Below are 10,431 nucleotides of genomic sequence, written 5' to 3'. Positions count from 1 at the left end.
ATAATGACGAAACTGTTAATTGAATATACTTTACAAAATTAATATTATTTGTTTTAAAATATTTATTTTATTATTTTCTTTTAACTCTTATAAATCTTTATGCGAATATGGTATATACGATCTTGTATAATAGAGTATATATATTTTCTCGTGAATTTTTTTTTGTTTCTCTTTTGCATCATTTTAATATTGTTTTTTTTGTCTTGCCACAAATATAATAACCAACAGATGATTTAGATGGCTCGGAGATATTCTTTTTATATCCAAGAAAAATTATATAGAGTATTTAAAAGAAATATTTTGTATAACTGTTAATGTGCTTATACGTGCAATCGTGATTTTAGATTGGTATCAGAAGTTTCTATTTGATCATAAATCAACATTAAAAACGGTTAAGAGAAGAATAACTGAACACAGGACCGCTTTTTCTCAATGAACACCATTGATCTAGCAGCTTTTATACGTCGCATTTGATCACAAAATATCTTGATAAAAAAAATAGTGATAGATACATGTCTCTATTATTAAACGTTTTCTAGACGGAGTGATTTTCTTTCCTGTGCGATAAACGAATGTAACACGCATTTTCGCATTTTCTTCTATCTCATTACTCGTTTTTCTCTGCATAATTCATTGTTCTAGTCGATATAATCGAATGTATGTACCGAAATATATCTTGGTGCACATTATTACAACTTTTTCCTTATTTCGTAAAGTAATATTTTTTATTTGATCTCATCCCCTCCTTGTTTATTTCCTGCTCAAATGCATTCAGCTTGAACAAGAATTTTTATTCTTTGACGCGCGATTTTACATACACGCGATAATAGTAAGTAAAAAAACGAATCGTCGTCCTTCAAATGATGAGACGTTTAAATCGCTTATATCATTCACTGCATTCTTTTCTTAGCATGCTATGACATATGATTTATTGATTTTGCAGGCAAAACAGGAACGGAAGATGGAAGAAACATCAAAATAGCAAAAAATGCACAAACAATGCAGCAAATTGTTCCCGACCATCTCCCATTTCTTTGTAATGTTACTGGTAAGGCAGGTGATATTTTGTACATGCAGATATATTTCAGTGATGCATATTTCAGGCAGCAGGTCACAAGAAGTACCAAATTCGATATATAAATTAAGGCCGGGCGATATCGATGTCATTGTCGCGATGGGTGACTCGCTGACGGCTGGAGCTGGGATTTTTGCAAACGACCTGTTTCAAATATTGGTAGAAAATAGAGGAGTTACGGCGCTTGGCGGAGGTCAAGGCACATGGAGGCAATATGTGATTCTTTCAAATATCTTTAAGGTCAAACTATTCATCGTTTTTTTCTCGGAATCGTATTTTTTCTCACGTAATCGCTAGCCCATATATCTCGCGCAATTAACGTCATATCCTAAAAATAATTTAATAACAAAGCAATCGATATTATCCCAAACTACTGGACTTTCTGAATGAATAGAACGTGATAAGCGAGTAATAATTGGGAATGTGATGCATTAATTTAATTTATATCTTTCTATATGTCGTGCATGCATCTCCACTCAACTAGTGTATTTATTGACATTTACGCATTTGAGAGAAACGACTTTTATTTTGAGCAGTATGTGTACTATATTACTTTCCTGTACTATATTACTTTCGTGTACTATTTTACGATATTACTCTTATCCAATTTGTTAAATCTGATGCACATGATGATAAAAAGAAAAAAAAAGATACGAACGTATTTCGTAATCGGTGATCTGGTATTCGTCAAGCAATAATTATGAAATATATTAAATGACAATGTATATTTGTGTGTGTGTGTGTGTGTGTGTGTGTGTGTGTGTGTGTGTGTGTNTGTGTGTGTGTGTGTGTGTGTGTGTGTGTGTGTGTGTGTGTGTGTGTGCGGCAGTAATTTTAATTTTTTAACATACAGGAATTCATTCAACCACAATTTGATAGGCTATACTTTGGGAGATTCGTTGACAATTGTTGCATCTCAATTGAATGTCGCTGAAAGCAGTGCTATGTCCAATGATATGCTTTATATGGCAAAAGAATTGATCAAAAGAATTAAAAACGACCCTAGGATAGATGTGGAGAAGAATTGGAAGGTTTGTTATATTCGACAGACCTAGTTATATCTATAAGATGAGGAAATGGGAATAATGAATAGCACATGCTTTATTGCTTTATAATTGAACGGATTGCTTCTTTTACAAAACTTTGAATCTCGCTTTCTTCTTTCTGCGCGACAACATAATTTAGTACATTTACTGGTTCTTACAACTTTTTCATTAATTTAAAAATTTTCCATTCACAATAAGCTGTCGTCTAATTGTATATATCGAAATATCGCGTTATCAATTAATAACACTAGTCAAGAAGTAAAAATTTCTAGTATCATGAACCAAATGAGATGGTTCTTAATAATTTTTGTTCACTGAATATAAAAATATCAAAACACTGTAGCATGTAGAACATTTTGTTATTGAAATATTTATTAGGATCTCATATTTAATATAAGTATCAACTTTATTTTCCTCCAGTTACTTTTCATCGTAAGATGGGCTTAAAATATATTTTTCCGCATCATTATTATATCGCGAGATGGTTTAAGAATTTTCTTTCTTACGTCACGTCTCGAGATGGATTCACAGGTTTCATATCACTTTTACATCGCAAAATGGATTTGGTCGCAACAGATTATACACAAATTATGACTTTTTGAATATTACACATAAAAAACAAAGTTAACAGGAAAATACAAAATGCAGATTTTGTCACTAAAACTTTGTTGACCAGCGCAATTAGTTCCTGGCAATTAAATGTCAATATCAACAATCTGGTTTGTAGTTAATATTGTTGATGATTGGAGTTAACGACTTTTGCAGCAATATATGTTGGAACCCTTCACCTTCGTCAATTCTCGATAAACACAAAGTCGATTTACTTCAAGTTTTGACGACATTAAGAGATAATTTACCACGAACTTTGATATCTTTGATTCCGTCACAACATATGAAAACTTTAATTGACAGTCATAAGGGTCAAATGACTTAAAAGACAGTCGTAAGACCATCTTTTACATGTGACCTTATAACGGATAGCGAATGTTCTTGTATGTTTGGCCTTAGATATTAAAGTTTTATACCAGAATATTACAAGATCATGAGACGGTAAATATTTAACGATACAAATAATACTTTTATTAAATAAATTCTATGAAAAATTCTCTGAATATTTCAATTTTTTTATATTTATTCGTTTTTAAATCATTTCAAAAATATTGTCGATAGCAAAAGATATGTATACGAGGGTGAATCAAATATAAACCGGAATAATTTTTTTTGTTTAATTGAAGCATCATAAAAAAACTAACATACATAACTATTTTTCTACATAATCCCCGGGCTTCGAAACACATTTTTCCTAACGGGTAACCAGTTTTTTAATTCCGATATCATAAAATGAAGGCAGCTGTGACGGCAGTCAATCGCTCACGAAAGATTCGACAGAAGCATCGTTGTCAAATCTTTTTCTTCTAAGTATTTCTTTCAGTGGTCCAAATAAATGATAATCGCAGGACGATAAGTCCGGACTGTAAAGAGGGTGTTTCAATGTATTCCAGATTAGTTCTTCAATTCTTTAACAAGTTAAGGCAGCTGTATGGAGCCAGGCATTGTCGTGAAGCAGGATAACGTCTCGGATTGGAAATTTGCGTCTTTTCTAAAGATATTCGCGTTTTGCTTTGTCCAAAAGTTGGCAGTAGTATGCGGCGTTCACAGTACGACGTTCGTGAAGAAAATTTACGTTCAAAATACCTTTAAAGTAAAAAAAATACAGTTGCAAGAACTCTTCCAGTTGAGAACCGAGTTTTGGCTTTGACGGGTGCAGATTCACATTTTTTCGCCATTCCATACTGGCTTCTTTGGATTCCGGGTTGTAGTTGTTCACCCAAGTTTCGTCGCAAGTCACAATTCGGTTCAAAAAAGTTTCCCCTTTGGCCTGATAGCGTGTCAATAGCCGTTCGCACACCTCCAAACGGTGCCGTTTCTGATTTTCGGTGAGAAGACGAGGGACCTATCTGACGGACACTTTTCGAAACCTAACGTCGTCAGTAATGATTGCGTGAGCATTGCTGAAGATTATTCCGACCTCAGAAGCAATTTCAGCGACCGTTAATCGACGGTCTCCTTCGATAAGGCTGCCAACTAGGCGAATCCTCTGTAACGCTGGTCCTCGGGCGACGTCGGTGCCCCTCATTTCCAACAATTTCTCGTCCTTCTAAAAATTGTTTGTGCCACTAGTACATTTGAGTCTTCTTAAGCGTATTGTCCCCGAACTGTGCTTCAAGCCTTCTCAATATGTCCGACGGTTTTACGCCTTTTGCAGTGAGAAATTTAATAATAATTCGTTGTGCAATGGACGAGGGCACCTCCCGCTCTGACACTGTGATACTGATTAACGGAGTGCTAATGAGAGGTCGCGTTAGGGGGAATCTACTTCAGGCATCACCACCTATAACACTCAGAAACCTGGCCTCTCTCCGTTCGCCTCACTGCGGGTATAAAAATAATTCCAGTTTATATTTGATTCACTCTTGTACATGCATCAATTAAAAAATTTAAATACGTTTCAGATGGCAAGAGTTAGACATGGAAATCTCTATTTATCCTGAATTCCAGAGGGACAACTTTGCAGTCAAACTCAGGTTATTACACTAGATTTAAGCATACCACTCGCTTCTGATGGATATGCCGATACGACATATTTCACCATAGATTGTTTTCACTACGGTCAGAAAACGAACACTCGAAGTAAGTTCTATTTTTTTACTAAGAAATATGGGAAACTGTATTTAACTATTGAGTTGGCAAATAAGTTGGTTCGGTTTTTTAATCGAAGTAGATTTACTCGTTCTGCTATCTCTTTTCCACAGCGCTATCGCACAACGCGCTTGCGCAGCTGAAAAGCGACGTTCCACTTAACCTATTTGTAAACATACGCCGGTTAATATCAGAGTATTGTGCGTAATGCACGGTTGCAAATATGGAAGAAAAGAACGTTTATTTTCGCCATATTTTCCTTTTTTATTTCAAAAAAGGCAAACGAGTTGCAGAAACTCATAAGAAGTTTGTAATGTGTATGGGGACAATGCTTTAACAGAAAGTGTGTGTCAAAAATAATTTGCCAAATTCCGTTCTGCAGATTTTGATGTTAGTGACGCGTCCCGTTCTGGTCGTCCAGCAGAGATTGATTCAGCTGTAATAAAGAATACCGTCGACAAAAATCCATCGCAAACAGTACAAGAGATTGCTACGACACTTAATATATCCCACACAAGTGTAGGAAACCATTTGCGTCAGTTGAAATACGTTTCTCGCCTCAATGTTTGGGTGCCGCACAAATTGACCGAGGCTAACTTAACCGCTCGCATTTCCATCTGCGACGCGCTGCTGAAACGCCAAGAAAACAATCCATTTTTGAAGCGGTTGGTTACAGGAGATGAAAAGTGGATCGTTTACGATAACGTAGTACGTAAAAGATCATGGGGAAGCAGCAGTGAACCACCACAAACAACCTCGAAGGCAGGATTGCACCCGAAGAAAATTATGCTCTCAGTGTGGTGGGATTATAAAGGTATCATTTATTATAAGCTCTTACCATCAGGCAGGATGATCGATTCAACTGTATATTGCTCCCAATTAACGAAATTGAATTAAGCAGTACGTTCGAAACGTCCAGAATTGGCAAATCGAAAAGGAGTCGTCTTCCACTACAACAATGCCAGACCCCATACTTCATTAACTACTCGGAACCAATTGTTAAGGCTTGGCTGGGATGTTTTGCCTCACCCTCCTTATTCACCCGCAACCTCTGATTATCATTTGTTCCGGTCGCTGCAAAATTCTCTGAACGAGAAAAACTTTGCTAATAATGAAGCTGTTAAAACGCAACTGGATCAGTTTTTTGCCGGTAAACCTCAGACGTTTTATAAATGTGGGATTATGAAATTGGTAAGAAGATGGCAAGAAGTCAAAGAATAGAATGGTCAATACATTATTGATTAGTACATGTTTTGTATATTAAATAAATTGTATTTTATACCAGTCGAAAAAACCGAACGAACTTATTTGCCAATCCAATAATAAAAATCCTCCACGCATACACAGCCTGTTACACATAATCGCGCATGAAATCGGCCACACATTAGGTTTTCATAACAGCGAACACCAGAATTCGATTATGTTTGCGATGGCGCCCAGTGAAACAGTGTCCCATTACATTGAGCTTAGATGATATTCTTCATATTCGATATCTATATGGCGCTAATTACCATAGTTATACAACTACAACACTTCCCACCACTATAGCTGTTGTAACAACAACAACAGCAACAGCAACAAAATACATCAATCACGATCCGTGTGCCCTACGAGATCTTGATGTAATATTAATTATAAACAATCGATTGTATATTGCATATGAAAAATACATATGGTCGATTAATATCAACGAAAATACCTATGAAAAACCGATCATAATATCAGATTACATGCAATTTCTTCCTGACAATTTCACACACATATCGGTTGCATATGAGAAACCTACGGGCAACCTGATGATATTTGCAAATAATATCATATACGTAGTGTCATTTCCTAATTACGAATTAATTCGGAAACTTTCGTTCAACAACTTCGGTTTTCTACCTACAGCCAGAATCAATACCGCAATAAACTCTAACAAAGGACAGAGTTTCGTTGTGTACAACGATCACATAATCGGGGAAATACCAGGTGTATGCATAAGTTTCCGGTTCTTTGGTAAAAAAAAAACACGTAATTTTCAAGGAAAATTAATTTTTTTTTAATTCAAAATATTGGCCATCGGCTTCTACACATTTTGTCCATCTTTCAGGTAATTTATGAATACCATGCCAGAAAAACTGCTTGTCTTTTGCGGCAAACTATTCGTCGAGCCATTTTCCAACTTCCTCGAAATTGCTAAAGTGCTGCTGTGCGAGCGCGTGCCCCATTGATGCGAAAAGGTGATAGTCAGATGGCGCTAGGTCTGGGGAGTACGGGTGCGGAAGGATGTCCCATCCAAGCGATTTCAAGCTGTTTTTCACTGGTTTTGCTGTGTGAGACGGCGTATTGTCGTGTAACAAAATCACTTTGCCATGTCTTCTGGCCCATTCCGGTCGTCTTTCGATTAATGCGTGGTTTAAATTAATCATTTGTTGGCGATAGCGTTGTGTATTAACGGTTTCGCCGGGCTTCAAGAGTTCATAATACACAATACCGCTCTGGTCCCACCAGACACAGAGCATGGTCTTCTTGCCGGAGCGATTTGGCATTGGTGTTGATGGACCGGCTTCGCCAGGTGAAAGCCACGATTTTTTCCGCTTCGAATTTTCAAAATAAATCAATTTTTTGTCACCCGTCACAATTCGATACAAAAATGATTTCCTTTCGTGGCGTTGAAGCAGCATTTCACAAGTGACTTTGCGATTTTCCATTTGACGTTCATTCAAATTGTGTGGGACCCATTTACCGAGTTTATTGATCTTTCCCATTGCTCGTAAACGTCTGCTGATTGTTTCTTGTGATACATGTAATGCTTCTGCTAATTGCCGTTGAGTTTGAGTTGGGTCATCATCCAATAACTCCTGTAATTGCTTGTCTTCGCATTTTTGTGGTCTACCAGAGCGCTCACTGTCTTTTACATTGAAATCACCATTTTTAAATTGTCGAAACCATGTCTTACATGTTTTAATCGATGAAGCGTGTTCACCATATGTTTCTACCAGCAAACAATGACTTTCAACAGCCTTTTTCTCTTGATTAAATAAGAAAAGCAATGCGTGCCGCAATGTTCTTTTTCAGGCACAAAACTCGACATGATCACTGAACGATAAAACAAAGACGCTAGTTTTTGGCGGACTCAACTTGTGTGTGTTTGTAGTTTTAAATGTCAGACGAACAAAATGACGTATGTGTCAAATTAATACGCTGCGTACTTTTCGCTGGCGCCATCTCTTAGTTAAACCGGAAAAAACTTATGCATACACCTGGTAGACGATTGTTCAACACGAATTATGAGTCATCTTTCAATCGACGAGATATTTCCAGGTATACCAACCGAAATGACGACCGCATTTTGATATACCGACGGAAATTTATACTTCGTTAAAAATCATTTCTATTACAAATTTAACGATTCTGTCAAATTGGTCACTGCTACCGGTAAGTTCAACCTGCAGATCGTAAGTGTTATTTGTCCGCGAGACAATTTGATAAAACAATTACGAGACCTGCTCAGTCGATTAATCCAAATCGACTCCTTCGCAACAGCAACGAGAGAAGAAGAAGAGGAAAGAGGGAAACATTAATGTGAGAAAGAAAGAGAAAGAGATAGAATGAAAGAGAAAGAAAAATTTAATGAACGATCACGATTCCCCAATAACTCCACATAATTTTTTTCTTCTTTCATTCCCGTCTTAACCACGAAAGAGAGAGAGAGAGAGATCGCGCATGGTATTGTACGCGTTAATCAACAACGAACGATCCCTCTCTACCAACAGCCACCAATCCAACAGTAAAATGATCGACACGAGAAAACGAAAATCACACGACGACAACGACAACGACGTTTCAACGGTAGGACCCATTATAAATAACAACGGTAGTCAGACACTTAACAAAAAAATTAACAACAACAAATGAAACGAGTGAGTTTTATTATTATCGTTTATTTAAAAAAACACTTTTACACTACTACTACCATTTTGTTCACTAGAAACGATGAAAGCGCCAACATTCCCGTTCGAATCTTAACGAGAAAATATCTACTGACGAAAACGGGTTACAAATTCATCGAAATAGGAATCACAGCGTCACTTCCATCCCACGTAAAGGTCGTTATAGGCGACAATTACGGCAAGGAAATCCCGCTCTCGGCGACCGTGTGAAAAAACTTCTTCGAGCAAGAATCAAACGTGATGTCGAACCTACGACGCAGTGCCAACGATGTGGAAGAAGGAGGAGGAGATTTGACCTAATGATATTCAGATTGAAAATCTAACGCTACGCTTCGGAAAAATCAATAATTTGCTAATATTTAAACTGGAAACGTCCACGACTCGTCGCTTGTCCGTGTCGCAAGCCACCGTTATCAATATATACAAACTTAAATATTATACAAACCACATCGCCAACTCACTATGTGCAATTACTAATTACGTAGACGCGAAATTACGACAATTTCTCGACATCGCGCGCGTAATACCTGATAATACGAATATCACTAAAGCAATACTAAATAGCGATTCGTTCGATCAAAACAATATAATCGATTGTAAAGTCGTCGCATTAATTTTCAACAAATAAGAAAATTAATATTTTAACAATTTATATTTAACCATAAAGCAATTTCTTTTTTATCCCCTACCCCGCTCTATGAATCGCAGAATATTCATAAACACGGTTTCTCATCATGATCAAATCAGGAATTCCGCAAACAAAATGTACACACACATATATATTTTTTTTCCCAGTCTTTTTTATTTTTTTTATACATAAACATTGTACATTATTCTCCCTTTTTTCTCTCTCAATTATCAAGAAATGAAACCTGTTGATTCTCTCCCTCTCGAACAACCCTGGCAACGCTTTCAATTCATCACGCCTCAGGAGCAATTTTTTTCTTACGTTTCGATGCTCAATCTCGAAAATTAAATCCTTATTTTTCACAAATTTCTACCAAGTGCGAGACCCCGTCCTAAAAAATAAATATCACACACACATATACGAGGTCTGTTCAAAAAGTATCGCGAATTTTGTGTTTTTTCAAAATTATTTATTTATTCATGAATATCTATTTTGTCTCCTTCAAAGTAATCCCCATCAGATATTATACAATTGTGCCAACGTGTTTTCCAATCCTCGAAGCACTTCAAAAAATCATTTTTTGTGATCTTGTTCAGCTCCTCCTTCGGTGCCGTCTTTATCTCCTCAATCGTAGCGTAGCGTCGTCCTTTCATGTGCCTTTTCAGTTTCGGGAACAAAAAAAAGTCACAGGGGGCCAGGTCTGGGGAATACGGTGGCTGCGGCATCATTAGTGTGTTGTTTTTGGCCAAAAATTCGCGCACAAGCAACGACGTGTGAGCAGGGGCGTTGGTACGAATTTCGCGGCGACCCGTGTCATGCCCAAATCATTAGTAAAAATCGAATGGCACTAGCCAATCGATATGTTTAGGTCCTCAGCAACTTCTCTAACGGTGATTCGACGATTGGCCAATACTATTTTCTTCACTTCATCAATGTTTTCGTCTGTTGTTGACGTGCTCGGGCGTCCGGCACGCTCTTCGTCGTTCACATCTTCTCGGCCCTCTGAGAACATTTTGTACCACCGATAAACGTTGCTTCGGTCCA

The 10,431-nt window shown here is 37.1% G+C and overlaps 1 pseudogene; it reads left to right on the top strand.

The window, feature by feature from the left end:
* The first annotated feature begins 943 nt into the window (after positions 1–943).
* Positions 944–10,431, top strand: part of LOC106747217 — a 12,248-nt pseudogene continuing 2,760 nt past the window's right edge.

The sequence above is a fragment of the Dinoponera quadriceps genome, unplaced genomic scaffold (assembly GCF_001313825.1).
Source record: "Dinoponera quadriceps isolate SergipeBrazil2010 unplaced genomic scaffold, ASM131382v1 scaffold1814, whole genome shotgun sequence".
NCBI classification, from domain to species: domain Eukaryota; kingdom Metazoa; phylum Arthropoda; class Insecta; order Hymenoptera; family Formicidae; genus Dinoponera; species Dinoponera quadriceps.
This window is presented reverse-complemented; position numbering and strand designations above follow the sequence as displayed.